General features: G+C 41.1%; 1 protein-coding gene across 3 annotated transcripts in view; it reads right to left on the bottom strand.

Moving 5' to 3' along the window:
* The window catches only part of slc4a2b (solute carrier family 4 member 2b), an 84,052-nt gene extending 73,621 nt beyond the window's left edge, over nucleotides 1-10,431 (bottom strand). For all 3 annotated transcript variants that reach the window (XM_080417141.1, XM_080417142.1, XM_080417143.1), the window contains exon 1: nucleotides 10,317-10,431. The gene's annotated coding sequence lies outside the window, so the exon portion shown is untranslated. The remainder of the gene's footprint in view (nucleotides 1-10,316) is intronic.
* Nucleotides 10,432-16,841: the final 6,410 nt, after the last annotated feature.

Genomic DNA, 16,841 nt, shown 5'->3' with positions numbered 1-16,841 from the left:
TACTCAAGTAAAGTACTTTAACTCAAGTAAGATACCGGACTTTCACTTGTGACAAAGTATTTCTACATTGTGGTATTGATACTTTTACTCAGTAACAAAATGTAGTACTTTTTCCACCACTGCAAATCTTTCCTCTATTGTGCACTGTCTCTAATTAAATTAGGTCAGAGAGTCAGAGCCCGGTCACTTCCAGGCTAGCAGCACTTGCCTGTGTTTGCATGTGGAATTCCTTTTTCTGTAGGGGGGTGTAACTGAAGTATCCTCTGCATTCAATCCAGACTAACATAAGCATACAGTTCAAAATACTGTTCATTTTCACAATATATAGATGGAAAAGAAAGTGAATAAATCATTTAAAACTTAACAGTAGGTTTGTTTTAAAAAATAACACCTTCTGTCTAGAAATCACACTTCTATTTTAAGTGTCAAGTGTTTTTTGACAGCCTATTTACCCATCCTTCTTTTTACGCCCTAATTGCTCATCCTTTTTTTTTTACACCCCATTTGCTCATCCTTTTGTTGACGCCCTATTTGCTCATCCTTCTAAAAACAAGTCTTCTAGATCTTCTTGGACAAATGTATTTAGTCAACAGCAAGGAAAATACAGTCACCTGACACAAACACAGAGAAACAGAGTGCTTTTCGGTTCTGCAATGATAAAATACTTTAATATTGCCACAATGCATCAATGCATCTAATACATTTCAATCTTCAGTGGACCCTGATGAAGGCTCTGTGAGCTAGAGTTCTCAACGGGCCTGAGAATTAAGGCCCGGCCATAACTGGGCCCTACTGGGCCGGCCCGAGGCTCGGCCCGAACAATTACCATACTTTTAGGCCCGAAAAAGGTGTCAGTATGTGCTGTCCTCAAAGTCACGCATCCAACAAGCTTTGAACTGAGCAGATTGGACCTTCCGTTCCAGAGATGATGGCCAAAACATCGTGAAAATGGCCACTTTCGATCGAAGTTTTGGCCATTGTTGTCCATTTTTCTTTAATAACACGGGCTAGGAAGGTCGGACGCGACAAACTAGATACCCGAGTAAAGTTCATTTTGAGCCACATCCACTGCCATTCCCGTCGGCCTTACCGTTAGGCCGCTAGGGGCAGTTGAAATTTATGAAATTTATTTTTAGGGGGTAATAGATTTTCTTTTCTTCCTGAGGCTCGGCCCGGCCCATTATTTTGGAGAGCTTGTATATCTGCTTTTTTTGAATAGCCAAGACATCTAAAATGACACAGATGCGTTTCCGGTCTTAATGGATTAAACTGCTTCAACTTAACTGTGCACCCTTGGACTCTTTTTAAGCTCACCCGAATTTCCTACCTACACAAGGAAAGGAACTTAAAATCTGTTTGCCATTTGATAAACCTCTCCAAAAGAGCACCTGATCTCTGCTATAATAAGGACCCACGCAGCGCTCGCATATCTCTTTTATGTCTAACAATTAAATGACTACGGCTGATATAGCAGTAACAAAAGATGACAGTGCTATAAAAAAATATATTTTGTTCCATTATTCAGATAAATAACTGAATACATTCATAAATAAAGATCAAATCACATTTGTAATATTATTTAAGCCACAATTGTTGCTGCATTGCTAGCATACCAACATTCCACACTCTGCCAAGCACTCAGATGTCAGAAACTCACCACACAGCCTTGATCAGTGAACTTGCCCCCACCGGCGTCTCCTGAGGCTTGATCAGCGTGTGTGTAGATCTAGCTACGAGCAGCTGATCTCTATGGATATCTGGCTGTGGTGTGTGTTGATAGTTCTGTCTCTCGTTGCTGACAGCTCTTTCTTTGGTCAGAAGTAGCCCTATAGTTTTGGAACTTGCCCGGTGCCAGTTTCGGTTGCCAGGTCCAGACCTGAACCATTCAGCGTGCAGAGACGTCGTCTGTGCAGCAAGAGGCGAGGAGGGGCCTCGTCTCTTCACAGCTATTCACTATTAGGGGAAGGGGCGGTTGGCCTAGGACCAGGACTTCAGCATGACTGTGTTAAGTTTTGTACACATAGTTACTGGAACGCTTCCAGCATCACAAAGAAGCCAACAGCTGCAGTCAATGTAGATATGCACATCCCTCCCTCCCTCTCTCGCTCTCTTTCCATGTATTCATCCATCTCTTGCGTCCTTGAAGGCGTCGGACAGCAGCGGTTATTCCATTCTGGTTGTGTTAGCTATTAGGGCAGCACCTGTTTTTTGGGGGTACAGAGGGATATAAAGGGCAACCGAGGACCATGGAAGTCCTGGCAGCTTAAATAATGCTTGCCCATTGTTCCTCTCATCCAGAAAAGGCAAACGCAATCACCACTCTGGCCTTCTATACCACAGAGGCAAAGAAGAAAGACTATTGAAAAGTTTGCGCAGCCCGACAGCATTGAATGGTAGATTCCTGCTGTGTAGATTTACAAGGAAAAGCTATTTTGGTGGGGGGGGGGGGGGGGGGGTAGTTATTTATTCAATGTAAACAATGAATAAAATGTTCTAAATACAGAAATGTACTACAAGGCTGAATTAAAGCTTCAGAATATAAAATGCATATTTGAGAAAAGCATTCTCAAATGGTCTAGACTAGAGACCATGTGCTTGGCAATTTTGCATGTATCGAGGAAAGGACAACTGTTAAACATCATTCGCAAAATAGGCTATATTTTCATAATGACTACCTCCAACCCTTCTACTACTTCAGGAAAATAAGTCTAGAAATAAAATATTTAGTCATCATAGACATGTTTGTATAGTGTCTACAGTAGGCAATTTAATAAGCTTTAAAAAACATTGGCTCACTGTCTGCGTTCTGTCTTAATCCTGGCATTCACTGAGGCTCTGGTTAGGACACAAAAGTAAATGCTTGCCTGCCTTAAGTTGCCATTGGTTTGTTTGTTTGTTTGTTTATAAGACCACAATCCACAGGCCTTACAAGAATAACAGATTACAATCATTTTAACTCAATTCTGGTGCAGGCCAAAGGCTTTTCAGTTAATACCCAAATGGTCTGGAACAATCATCTATCAAACAGAAGTCCAGGCCACCTGTAGCAGTGAAACGACATCGGTCTTTCATGGCCCGTTTCAAGCAGATTACTCATCGTCACACATTACATAATCTCCTCAGCTGATTATTGTGTCATCATGTAAAATTAACAGACATTTTGCCTGTGCAGTTCACATACTGTAACTCTCTTCACTACAACTACAGTATGGCAGCATGAACACACCTCTCAAATATATCGTTGTTGTCAGGCAAAAACCTCCCATCTCCATATTTAAACTTTTCGTGTTATTTCATAAATTAATGCCATACTTAATCATACTACAGCAGCGTCACACTAAACACTAAAGTATCCAAAATAGCAGATCTACAAGCTCAAAATGCGCCACAACACGGCAGGTTTTGAGCTCGTTGATCTGCTTTTTTCCTTTTTTGAATCCTGAAAAGTAACGGTTTTGGACATAAGAGGTTTCCATCAGACAGAGACGATGGATTCTTTAACCACTTAGGCACCATTAAAAAAATATATACAATAAAAAATAGCTTATCGGCCCGGACCGCAGGTTCGAATCCCGATACAGACGATCTTTGCTGCGTGTCTCTACTGTGATCTATAAAGCCCCAAACAAATATATATATATATAGCTTATCTACAAGCTTGTAGTTTTTTTTTATGATTTAGATTTTTCAAAAAAAATACCGTTTGCCTACAATGACATGCCTAAAATAGGGATGACAGGCTTAAAGTTGTTAAAAAACAGGATAATAAGACTACTGTAGCTTGGAGGCAAAAATGTGTGGTCCATTTACCTGTATCCTGCGTGAGAACAAGTAAGGCGTGTTACTTTTGGTCAACACTACAGCCCAGGCATCTTAGGTTGCACCGGCAGCACAAAGGGTACGAGCAAACTCTCACAAAAAATATGGTAAATACGAAGCGTTTGGTCCAGTGAGAAGAAGTCTAGACGAGGGTGGGAAAAAAAGAAACATCCCAATTATACCCTGGGTCCCTCAGAACATGCACAATAGGCCTGAAATCCAACACCAGGCCTCAAATACAAACGGGTCATTTATCCATTTCCTTGCAAATAATGCACCGTCATTGTGCGGCGCGGTTGACTGTGCCCTACCTTAGGGAAAAAGCTCAATGTCATTCCATCAATGAGGAGGAAAATGTATGAATTGATCCATTAAGACCGGGTACGCATCGTTCCCGGTCGCACGTGTCATATTAAGATTTCTTTGACTATCCAAAAATAGCAGATCTACAAGCTCATGGCGCTATGAGCTTGTAGATCTGCTATTTTTGAAAAATCATGAACATTTTTGCAAATCTTTGAATATATATTTAAAGCGAACATTTGTAACTCAAATCTTTGCTTCATGGGGGGGGGGGGGCACTGAAACTAAATGTTTTGAGATGGGGGCCAAATACATATCTAAAAATGTTTTCTAAATCCTAACAGTATGTTGCTATATCAGTGGTGCCAGGGACACCCATCTAAAAATATGTTGTTCCAGGGACCCCCCAAAGCACAGATGGAAGTTAAAAATGTGCTTTAAAACATATATATATATTCAAAGATTTAAACACATTTTTCAAAAATAGATCAAGCCGCAATAGATCAAGCCGCGCTATGAGCTTGTATATCTGCTGTTTTTCAACAGCCAAAGAAATCGTAAAATGACAGATGCTTTCCCGGATTGAATGGGTTAAATCTCCCATGAATTTCAAATTAAATTTGCAGGAAAACAGTCGACAGGCCAAGCATGCACAGTCTCTTTTCCAGAGCTTAGATTTGCAATGTTGAAATGTAGCATTTTTTCTTTTCTTACATGAATGTGACTGAACACTGAACCTTCCATATTTTGTTCCAAGTAACACTGATCTTCAAGACAGATGAGAAACACAATGGGTGCAGAGAGAAGTGAGATGGCCTTGGACTGTGGAACGTGATTTAGGCCTAAATAAGCCCAGTCCAGTTTTATCAGCATTCACAGAATGTGAAAAGGAAAAGAGGGAAGTGTTGCCCTCGGGGGGGGGGGGGGGGGGGCTATAAAACAAGGAGGGGGGGGGAGATGGAGAGAGAGGTCAGCTGGTACAACCAACAATGCACTTGTGTGGGTCAGTATAATTAGATGTACCAATCAGAACGCATGTACGCAGTTTAATGGGGTTTTAGTGTGTGACAATCGTAGCCTGAGCAGTGGGTCATGCAATGTGTTCTACTTCTGACAGAGTGCTTACGGTAATTAAACACCACTTAGCTGGCTAATGGCTCTGCCTTTCTAGGTTACAGCAAACCCATCAAACACTGCAGAAGGGGGACAATGAGATACATCTCTACGGAATCATTTGCTGAGGCGGCGTAGTAGTAGTGGGGGAGGAAACTTAACACTTTTGACAACAGTTGCTGCTGGTACATACGACATTTGACCAGTTAGCATTTAACAGGGTAGCTCTAAGGGTGCCAAATGCCAATGTTGTTCAGACCATAGATATAGAAACCTAGATACCTCATTGGCCTCTGCAGTTCGTTGGAGCGACCTGTATCGTATGGTGGCCGCCATACGCGCTGTGATTGGCCAGTGCCCGTTCCCCCCGGAAATGGGGGGAACGGGCACTGGCCAATCACAGCGCGTCTTTTCCAGGACTTAATCTAGTTGTCCCGCCCCCACCTGCCTCTCATTGGCCTACTGAACGCCCCCTTCTGTGACGCACGCGGAAATTTCCAGCTGCCCCCCCAAGGAAGCTTGGGAAGCGGAAGCGCGCCCGCCATACAGACGCTTCAGAGCCAGAGGAGGCGTCTACCTTTATATGTCTATGGTTCAGACGATTTGTCCGTCCAATATTTTGGTTCCAAAGAAAATATCCTGAAACCTACTGGCTTCAGCCAAGTCGTACCAAAGACTATAAAAATGGGAGCCAATGCCTCCCTGCTTGGCACTCGGCATCAAGGGTTGGATTGGGGGGAAAAGTCCCTGTGACATACTAGCATCATGTCCAGGGATGTACTTCTATCTACATCATGTCTAGGCCAGGGGGTGTACTTCTACCTCATGTCTAGGCCAGGGGGTGTACTTCTACCTCATGTCTAGGCCAGGGGGTGTACTTCTACCTCATGTGTCATGTCCAGGCCAGGGGGTGTACTAGTACATCAAGCTGCCTCACGCTACAGAAACAGGAGATAGGCCCTATGGGCCACATGGCTCAGCAAGGCTTACTTATTTACCACTGTCTGGATTGCCATAGAATTCGCTGTGCTTCCTGGAGGATGAACCCTACTGATTTTGGTGACAACCATAGCCTTTCTTCTAGCACCACTACTATGAACAACATTTCCACTTGCACACAATAAATCTTAAAGTCTAACACAAATTAGACCCTTAGCTTAATTGAAAAGGGTGTCCTTACATGACAAAATGCCTGACAGAAGAAGTGTGCAACTTTGATTAATTTTTACTCTGTTTCAACATATCATGCATGCTATGCACGTAAAAAAACCTTGAACCTTTGCTTTTTTCTTGCAAAGTAAAAGGTTTGTCATGATGATGGATACAATGCTGACTCTATGCATTTGCAGAGGGAAACTGCAAGGTAAAATAAACAGAGTTACAAAAGGCCCAGATAAGAAAGCTTAAACGGGGGGCCGTTATCTTCCTCTTGTCCTTCCTTTGCCTTGTTCTGCACTTCAGGATGACAACCTGAGCCAGTCTATTCAGCTGTTTATAGCGCATTGAGATACATCTATTTATTCATTTTTACCAAGATGTCTTTATAGCAGGGGTCTTCAACGGGGGTCCAGGACCCCTGGGGGGTCCTCAGAGATACTGCAGGGAGGCCGCCAAATATTTGTGTGATAGGGACTTTATTTTTACATAATCACTTGAAACCCTATTCTCGTGGGAACATTAGCCGAAAATAGCAGATCGACAAGCTTACAACGAGTCTGCTCCGCGTTGTGAGCTTGTACGTCGGCTATTTTCGGCGAAGAGGTTTGGTGTACAGGGAAATAAAGAGCAGACCAAGTACAGAGCCAAAGGTCAAGTTTACAAAGTATTCAGGGTTTAAGTCGTTAAATATCTGAAAACACACATTTAACATGAATCCATTAATATGTAGTGGGGGTCCCTGCTTCATCTCTCTCTCAGCTAAGGGGTCCTTGGCCTGAAAAACGCTGAAGACACCTGCTTTATAGAGATCAGTTCACAATAGTTATTAAGCCCTCCAGTGAAGCGACTGAAAACAAACACCAAGTGGTGATTGAGATGATAAAGATGAGATAAGGCCTAAGCCATGCTGATGTGTGTGTACATAATCTCACTTTACTGACACCTGCAGCCAGGCAAGTTTGGAATTGCAGTTTGGATGTTTTTTAAGGATTACATAATTGTGTTTCCACAATTCATCACGGAATCTGACAATACTGAAATATTTTGATTTCATTATTATAGTGATCATCACATACTTTTTTTTCTCCACAAAGCTCAGGGCTTGTCTGTCTGTCTGTCTGTCTGTCTGTAGAAGGCACATCCTACATTCATCCTCCCACCATAACCGTCTCCGGAGATCCATTATCCACAGGAGAGGCATGGTAATCCTGGGAATTCGCCCGGATATCAACAGCACAGGACTACTATATCCATGTTAATGCACAGTGGAATAAACAGAATTCCCTGAGGGTGTCTAATTTGTTTGAAAGCAACAAAAGCAAAACATGTCTTATGTATAACACACACACTGCGATGATTAAACAAACTGGGTTTTTCCAGAGTGTGTCGTTATACAAAAGCTTGTTTTGCTTCGTTGTGTTCAAACAAATTTGACACAACACTGTAGTCATGCCAGAGATTAATCAATGAGTGCCTGACGCCCCGACATCAAGATGGCCATTTATTCAACATACAAATTACACAGAACTGAGCTTGTTTGCGCCAAGCCTCCCTGTATGCAGTACCAGTGTGGCTGTTCAATCTGATCTGATCTTGTGAGAACCTCACGCACCTGTTACACCTATATAGGTATACGTTGTTGTACCTTTCAAGCCGGTACAGCATCTTTGTCACATTAGTTGTTGCTATATCCATGTATCTATGTCTTATGTTTAAACGGTATAATTTTCTCCAAAATGTAAAATAAATAAAAAATAAATGTATACTTGGTAAATGGTTTTAACATGCACAATACAATAACAATACATCATCATCAGACCAAAATGTACCCTTCAACTTCTTGTTTATCCCCCAAATTACTGGCCATCACAGGTTTTGTAGCAATGGTAGAAATATTATGGCCCCTCGTTTGTATAAATAAAATAAAATGCTAAATATATATTTTAAATTGTGCCTAGTGTTCTCAGGGGCCCACTGTCCCGGTTACCATTCAATGTGATCATCACATGAGACTGGACCAGTGGCAGTTCAATCTGATCACCATCACTTTACATGAGACTCAACCAGCTGTAGGTTGTTCAATCTGATCATCACATGATGAGACTCAACACTGTCACTGTGGAGGTCGGAGTAATGTTTCATCATACTACAGCTCAACTCTATGGCAACTATAGCCTTATATTGGACTGAACCAGAGTCTGTTCAATCTGACCATCATCACTTCACAAACACATGAGACTGAACCAGCTGTAGCTGTTCAATATGATTACATGAGAAAGGACCAGTGTGGCTATTTAAATCAGATCATCACCTGAGAGACTGAACCAGTGGCTGTGTTCTGTTCAATCTGACCATCACATTAGAGACTCAACGCTGCCACTATAGTATAGTGTGAAGGTGTAATATTTCATCATACAGCTATGGCAAGTTGGCAACTATAGCCATATTAGACTGAATCTGCAGTGTCAGTTCAATCATCTGATTACTTCACAAACACATGAGACTGAACCAGCTGTAGCTGTTCAATCTGATCACATGAGATCATTGGACCAGTGGCTATTAAAATCACATTCAGATCATCATTCAGATCACATTCTTGAGACTGAACCAGTGGCTGTTTTGTTCAATCTGACCATCATCACTTCACAAAGTCATTCACAAACGCATGAGACTGAACCAGCTGTAGCTGTTCTATCTGATTACATGAGAAAGGACCAGTGTCGGTGGCTACTTAAATCAGATCGTCACTTGAGAGTCTGAACCAGTGGCTGTTCTATTCAATCTAACTCAACACTGTCACTATAGTGTGACTGTGGAGGAGTAATATTTCATCATACAGTTCATATCAACTCTAATGACAACTTAGCCTTTCCAGCAAACTTTTAACCCCCAGCTAGAGAGAGAGCGAGAGAGCTGCCAATGTCATTCATGTCTGTCAGTCTCACGGTCATCGTCGTAGCCTTGGATCAAGAAGACTGTCATAGATGTATTTGATCGAGTCTTGACTTTTGCTAAACGTCTTCTTGATCCAAGGCTATCAACGTCGTTTTTCCAGTCATCATCATAAGCCTATTTTCTCTGCTGTCACCTGGGAAACAAACAAGGCAAGCCAACAATAAAGCGATGTCATTGATTCAACACGTATAATTCCATGCTAGCTCAGGTCCACAGCGTTAGGAGTCAACGCTCCTTAACGCTATGTTACGTTCGAGCCGTTTGCTCCGGAAGGCCCCGCACACCGCCGGTAGCGCAGGCTGCGCAGCCTTTCGTCTGTAGTAAGAAATACACATTACACTTTCGCTACTTACCAAAACAAATACGGTTTTACGATGTGGAAAGCCTACTTTCCTTAGTGGGTACACTCGGAGCCCCCCACCTCACGTCTAAAATAAACTTTTAGGCCAGAAAAGGAAATATTTCACCGGATGGAAATATGTTTTTTTTGCTCCACTGCGCTCCCTACAGATCTGGTCAATGGGATTTTTTCAATCGAGAAGATCTGTAGGGGGCGCAGTGGAGTATTTAAAAAAAACATTCCTTCCTTTTCTTTTTTTTTATGGCCAAAAAGTGTATTTTTTTAATTATTTACTAGAGACGAGAGGCTGCGCTACTGGGGGCTGTTCAGGCAAACTGCTCAAAAAGTAACATAGCGTTATAAGGATTACTCCTTCTAACGCTATGGACCAGAGCTAAAATTCCATGCATCATCATGCCATAATGTAACTGTATAGCAATGACAACTCGAGTGCCGCTGCTTGAGGGGGGGGGGGGAATAAACCAGTCAAATAATAATAAGACTACAAAACGTGCTTGGAAAATGACAGGAGTGTGAGTGAAACAAAACGCCATTTCTGGAACGCCAAACACTCTTTTAAACGCAAAACACTGGGGAAAGTTAATAGCATTCATTTATAGACACTTACCCGGAGCCTCATGCAGTGACCTGCTGCTTCTCTGTCTTCTCCCTGAATGACTGTCTGCTCTCTCTCTCTCTCTGCTCTCTGGTCTGCTCGCTCTGCCACACCGCTGCTGTATGTCCGCTGAAGGCTGCTTCCTACAGTTGTTGCGCCTGCGTCGCTCGTGATGATGATGATGGCGATGATGATGATTCATATTTCTGATGGAGAGGGTCTACCTCCTCCTCCTCATTCCTGTGAAAAATGTTCAAGTCCATGAAATGTTGTTTGTTTCTCTAAGGGACCAGTCGAAATTTACATAAGGGGGGGTATGGAGGAAAATAGGGGAGGGTCATGCCTTTCTAATTTTGGTCCAAGGGAGGGTCAGCTAATTTTACTTTGAATCCAAGGGAGGGTCATGCAATTTTGAATTGATAAAATAGTCCGTTTTTTATATACCTTTTTAGTACAGCAGAACAGTGGTCAATGACCCCTCTCCATTTCAAAGGATACAAAGAATTCAAATCAAGTAACACCTTGTCTATTTAGAATCAATGACGGTCGTTAACAAGCCATCAACGCACAGCGAGTGTGAACGACCCAGTCAAATCTATTCAGCGTCTTAACGATGGTGGTTGAACAATTAAGCAAAACTTCAACAGGCGTTATTGGAGAGATGCATTATAAATAGGCCTACTATAACTGGATATTCATAATCATTTGAAGTAATTCTGTGCATGTGATTAATGTGGATCTATATGGACAGTTGTGTATAGATGCCTAGCTCCACAAGTAAAACCAGAAGCATCAGGCCATAATTGATAGCCTAATTTGTTTTATGTAGGCAACAGTGTAGTTGTAGTCACTGTAGTTGATAATTAAAAGGGCAGAGTGACAAAAGTTTTAAACTACTGGTTACCAAATATTCAACTTTCTTCAATCTGACCAGGATTCAATGGGTTTCCCACATGTAAGATGAGAACACTATCCATTCTGCTACCACTACTACAGATACACTGTGCATTTAACAAGACTGACTACACTACAGCAATGTTCTAATCAATGTGGAAAGCAAAACATTGGACATATCAGTTTTAAATGTCATGTTGTATTTGATGGGGAGGGTTAGGGGTGTCAAGAATTTCACAATACGATACATGATGTTGGGCATGGTATCGATATGATATATTATTAATGTTCTTTTCTCATGTATCATCAACATTGGCCATCATCTTATAAATAACGTTATAAAGCAAGTTAGAAACAATTACAAAGTGCTTTGTACACACAAATAAATACATTTGTGCAAGCTTAATGGAGAAGTGAAGTTCTCACTAACTATAAACCCATTGTTTCAGAGGACAGATAGACACTAATATAACAAATATAATATAATATAAGACTGCATAACTATAAATTCCACAAACCTCATATTTTTGTCATCTGGACTTTACCAACCAAGTGCAGCGTAGTTATTTCCAACAGCTAAAAAACATCTATAATACCAGATACAGTATAATACAATCTTAGATTAGATGTAGGCCTATTTGAGAGTGCAGATGCATGTCACATTAACGAGCGTCAACGAGCATCAGCTGACACACAACACCTCCCCTCTGCAGTGCTTTAAACTGAAAGTGACTGACTGGAGTCTGTTTCATTTCTCTCCAAAATACCTTGAATATGATGGAGGACATGATTAATAATTACTATGATTATGATAAGCTTTACATTTCATATCATACAGTAAAAACTCCTAACTTTCACCGGCAAAAAAAAAGAAAGTGTTTTTTTTTGTATTAAAAAAACAATTAAAAAAATATTACGATACAGTATGACATCATGACAATACCTATCATCACATTTTAATACCACGATAGGCTATATCGTGACACAATATATCGTGACACTTCTAGGCGGGGAGGGTTACTCTTTTTTTTGTAATCACTTGGGGAGGGTCATTGATTTTTTTTTTTGTCAAAGGGAGGGTCATGGCATTTTAGATCAGGGCACATACATTTCCTCCATGCCCCCCCTTATGTAAATTTCGACTGGTCCCTAAGCATGTCCATAAGGACCATAATCCTCCTCCTAAACATAAACACAAAAGACATCGACTGTAAACACGTGGTATAATAACTGTAAATTCAGGGTTTGTCATTAAAGAATGGAGGGAGCGTGTGTAAGTATTATAACTATTTCCTGTGTAAAACAAAAAGAAGATTACGGGCAAAACACGAATCATTAATTTCCATACAATTTCCATTTTCCCCCTTTTTTTTTTAAACCGTGGAATAAACACAGGCAACAAAATGCCTTAATTATTATATAGGCCTAGGCTAGCCCTGGTTCAGAGCGTTACGCTCTGAACCAGGGCTAGGCCTAGGCCTATACTGCAAATTATTATCAAAAACTAAACAAAAAACCTTCAAACGTGTTTTCAGAGCATTTCCACATTCACACTTGGGCTTTAACAATCTTTTTGTTATTATTATTATGTATTTATTTGTTTGTTTGTTTGTTTATGTATTCATGTATTTATTTCCCCCTCCCATTAGGCGTTTCTACATGGGGGGGTTAGATTAATGTTAAATTGAGAAAAAATAATAGAACACTAGATGGCACTGCTGGCAAACAATACTGAAGCCTGAGCTCCAAGTCTAAGAATGAATGGACTTAAATCATGGCTTAGAAGCTGTCAGACATACATATATTTGAGGCATAAAGGGGGCATTAGCTTTCTGAGCATTAAAACGGGGCACAAAAGAAATCCGCCCATAGCATTATTTGTCCCAGCATCCTCCTCGCGTATAGATATTGCTTATATCCCCCCAGATATACCCTGGGGGGGTTACAGGTATAGGCAGAGGATGGGACAGTATGTGGTTAGGGTTAGGGGTGCAGAGGGGGTTATGGGGGGCTTAGGTAGGCAGAGGATGGTATGCGGTAGGGTTAGGGGTGCAGAGGGGGTTATGGGGGGGGGCTTAGGTAGGCAGAGGATGGTATGTGGTTAGGGTTAGGGTCATAGGTTCAGGATTTGTAGTGCGCCCCTCTTCCAGTTATTACACTGGCCCGGGGCACACAGAAGGAGAAAAGAAAGAGACAAGAGGAAAAACAAAGGACAAGACAAAGAAGACTAGGACAACAAGCACTCGGTCACACTAAGCATGTTTTTAGAAGTCCCTATAGGGTGGGGGCAGCTTTGATCTTCAAAGGGAGTTTGTTCCACAACTTCGGTGCCAACACAGCAAAGGTACACCCGTCCTTATACTGTGCTATACCAAGGAGTCTTCGTCTACAGTGTAGGGGGGCTTATGGGGGCTTACAGGTAGGAAGGGGCCAAACGCCTGAGGAAGGGTACTTTTTTTCTAGTTAATTCAATACATGTTATTGGCAAAAGTCAAAACGCTTATAGGAGTACTAAGTTGAAACATTAGATACATTTTGATGTTATAGTAGAAAGAGTAAAATTGTGTACGTTTAATTCCACGTGAAAGTATAAAAATGATTTTGACCCACAGGTTGAGAACCACTGCCATACCAGACAGTGATATATATAGTCCCTGTCAGGATGCTCTGGGGACTGGGGGGAGCAGAGTAAAAGGATGCTGCGTTCACACGGGCCAGATACAAAGATACATGCTACTTGCTACCATTCATTTTCAATGGAAGCCAGTGGCGACATGAAGATACAAAGCAACAGCCGACGTTTAATTGTAGCTGCTACGAAAGATACAAAGATACAATGACCATGTTGAGCAACACAGATACAAAACAACAGAGCAACAAATATGCTGTGCATCTGTGTATCTTTGTATCTGCCCGACTGTGAACGCAGCATGAGTCATGAGACCTTGAATTTCCTTAGCTAAGGAGATACAGGTGTGGTCTATTATTCTATATGTTGCTGATATGCCATAATGGAAACTCCCCAGGGCTTTTGTTTTGTGTTATCCTTTTAGCCAGTATTCAATCAATCAAACCAAAAGTCCAGGTCAGGCCCTTGTTGGTGATGTGCACACTGATGTACTTGAAGCTTCTCACCCTTATCCTTATCCTTACCCATTCCTCAAGAGGAGCGTAGAGGAATACAAGAAGACTCACTCCAAAACCAACTCACCCCAACTCAAAAAGGAAAACTCACCCCGGAGCTAGGAACACTCACCCCGGGGGGTGGGTAAACTCACCCCAGGACCTGAGAAAACTCACTCCGGAACACTCACCCCGGGGGTAGGAAAACTCACCCCGGGGGTAGGAAAACTCACCCCAGAAAAACTCAATGGTGTAAAGTACAGTGAGTTTTTGTTTTGTGGGTGGGTTTAACTTTTCCCCTCTACACCAAGTCTGTATGTTTAAAAAAGGCACATCTACCGGCTTGTGAGCTTTCCTTTTTTCACAGAATGCTTTCATAATGAGACTTTCTTTGAAGGTATAGAATTACCAAATTATGTCGTTCAATGATATTTTTGTGTTTAAAATATTGTCATCATTGTCCATGTAGACAGGAGGCAAGATTATATTGATTTCAGCAGAAAAGCCCAAAACTTGTAGAAACACTGCTCTAAATATCAGGTTTACACATAAGCTACACGTTGCTGTTCACCATAACACAACACAAGAGGTCAAATGTAGGAATAGATCAGTTTATTTGACAAAAGAGGCAGTGTAAAACAACAGGTCAGAACACAGTTACTACGACATAACTGCATAGAAGAAAATGGCCAAAAGTGCCTATCTGAGCTGTTAAAATAATAGAGGAAAAAAAGCTTGTCAAAAATAGTAAAAAAGTTGCAGTGTGATTATAAACACATTGGAATGTTCACTTTTCTGATGAAATCTACCTTGTATTTAAAGCACTTTAATTAGCTAAATATAATTGAACAACATAATTTGGTAATTCTATACCTTCAAAGAAAGATTTTTTCTTTTTTCTTTTTTTTTAAAACCATTTTTCACCATCACATTATGAAAGCATTCTGTGAAAATGGAAAGCTCACAAAGTTAAAAACCATTGGGGTGAGTTTTCCACAAAGTTAAAAACCATTGGGGTGAGTTTTCCGGAGTGAGTTTTCTCAGGTCCTGGGGTGAGTTTTCCTACCCCCGAAAATCTTGGGGGTGAGTTTTCCTACCCTGTGGGGTGAGTTTTCCGGAGTGAGTTTTCCTAGCAATGGGGTGAGTTGGTTTTGGAGTGAGTCTTCTTGATACCGCGTAGAGCAGTGGTTCTCAAACCTTTTCATGTCAAGGACCCCTAAATGGATGTGTATTTCTTTGGCAACAGACCCCTACCCGAAAAGATTTTGTGCCAAGGACCCCCGTACAAGATTTGTGGTGTTAAAAATGTCAAAAATATTCATACTTTTTCCAAGAATGTCAAGTCCCCGGACCCCACTTTGACAACCCCTGTATTAGACCACAGACCATCATAGCCACCCTGCTGACCTATATCAAATGTTGGACAATAGGTCCTTTATACTCAATTAATATTTCAATGAATTGAGTACAAAGGACCCCAATGGAAACAAGTCATAGGCTTTCTTGGGTTTAAAATCCTTTTAGCAGACCTTGTATTGAACTGCACTTTCCTGTGCTTTTTTTTTGCAGACTGCTAATAAAGTATTCAATCAATCAATCAAAATGGTCATCAAAACTAACTGTTTCCAACTTGAATTCATAGACATTTTATGAGAACAATACTGCAGATAAACATGTTCTACTTTAATGCCTCAAAAAGTAGTCTTGCCCCCAAAAAAAGCATTTCTGAATTGTAACAAGGGGTAAAAGCAATTACCCCTTGTTACAATTGCCCCTTGCCACCATGTTGCTACAATGTCAGAAGAGCAAAACTAAAGTAACCTTTACTCTTATGTTCTACTGGTAGCTACACAAGAAAAAATGTGACCTTGAATATTGCAGGGTTCAAACCAAGGTCAGCCAGTTTGCTAGAACTTGAGGGTTAGCTAATAAAGTAATCTGTATTGTTTTCATTATTGTTATTGTGTACATTACCACATATTAAGAGTTCTACAGTACTACTTGAAAATAGCCGATCTACAAGATCACAGCGCTTCGCTTTGCAATACTTTCAGTACTTCTTCCACCACTGGTGCTACTGCTTTTTCATTATAATATAAAAACTGTAATTATTATAAGTCAATGTTGCTTACTCTTAATTTGAAGTCCACCGACCGGTAGTTACATGCTTACTAAGGTGGTACTCGATAAGATGATGACGGCACAGGATAGGATAGGCCAATCACTAGCCCTGATACATGACTGCCATATATTATATGACAGTCATGGATGATCTTCAACATAGTGTTTGCACTTTCTCCTTGTTTGACCCGCACATCTACATAAACGTTCATATTTCAAATATAAAGTGCTAACCTTATGGCCACAAATGTTACAATTATGTTCGGGTCCTCAAAAGTAGCCTTATCTTCCGTATTGTTCAATAAAAAAACATTTTAATCCGATTGGTGGCCATTCTTTTGTACTTTCACCATAGGCTTTCAACTACGCGACCCTATCGGTTGGGAGGTGTATTGCACT

This window comes from Gymnoscopelus braueri, assembly GCF_963280865.1.
Source record: "Gymnoscopelus braueri genome assembly, chromosome: 21".
In the NCBI taxonomy this organism is placed as follows: domain Eukaryota; kingdom Metazoa; phylum Chordata; class Actinopteri; order Myctophiformes; family Myctophidae; genus Gymnoscopelus; species Gymnoscopelus braueri.
The sequence above is the reverse complement of the archived record's forward strand: the minus strand, read 5'-3'. Positions and strand labels throughout refer to the sequence as shown.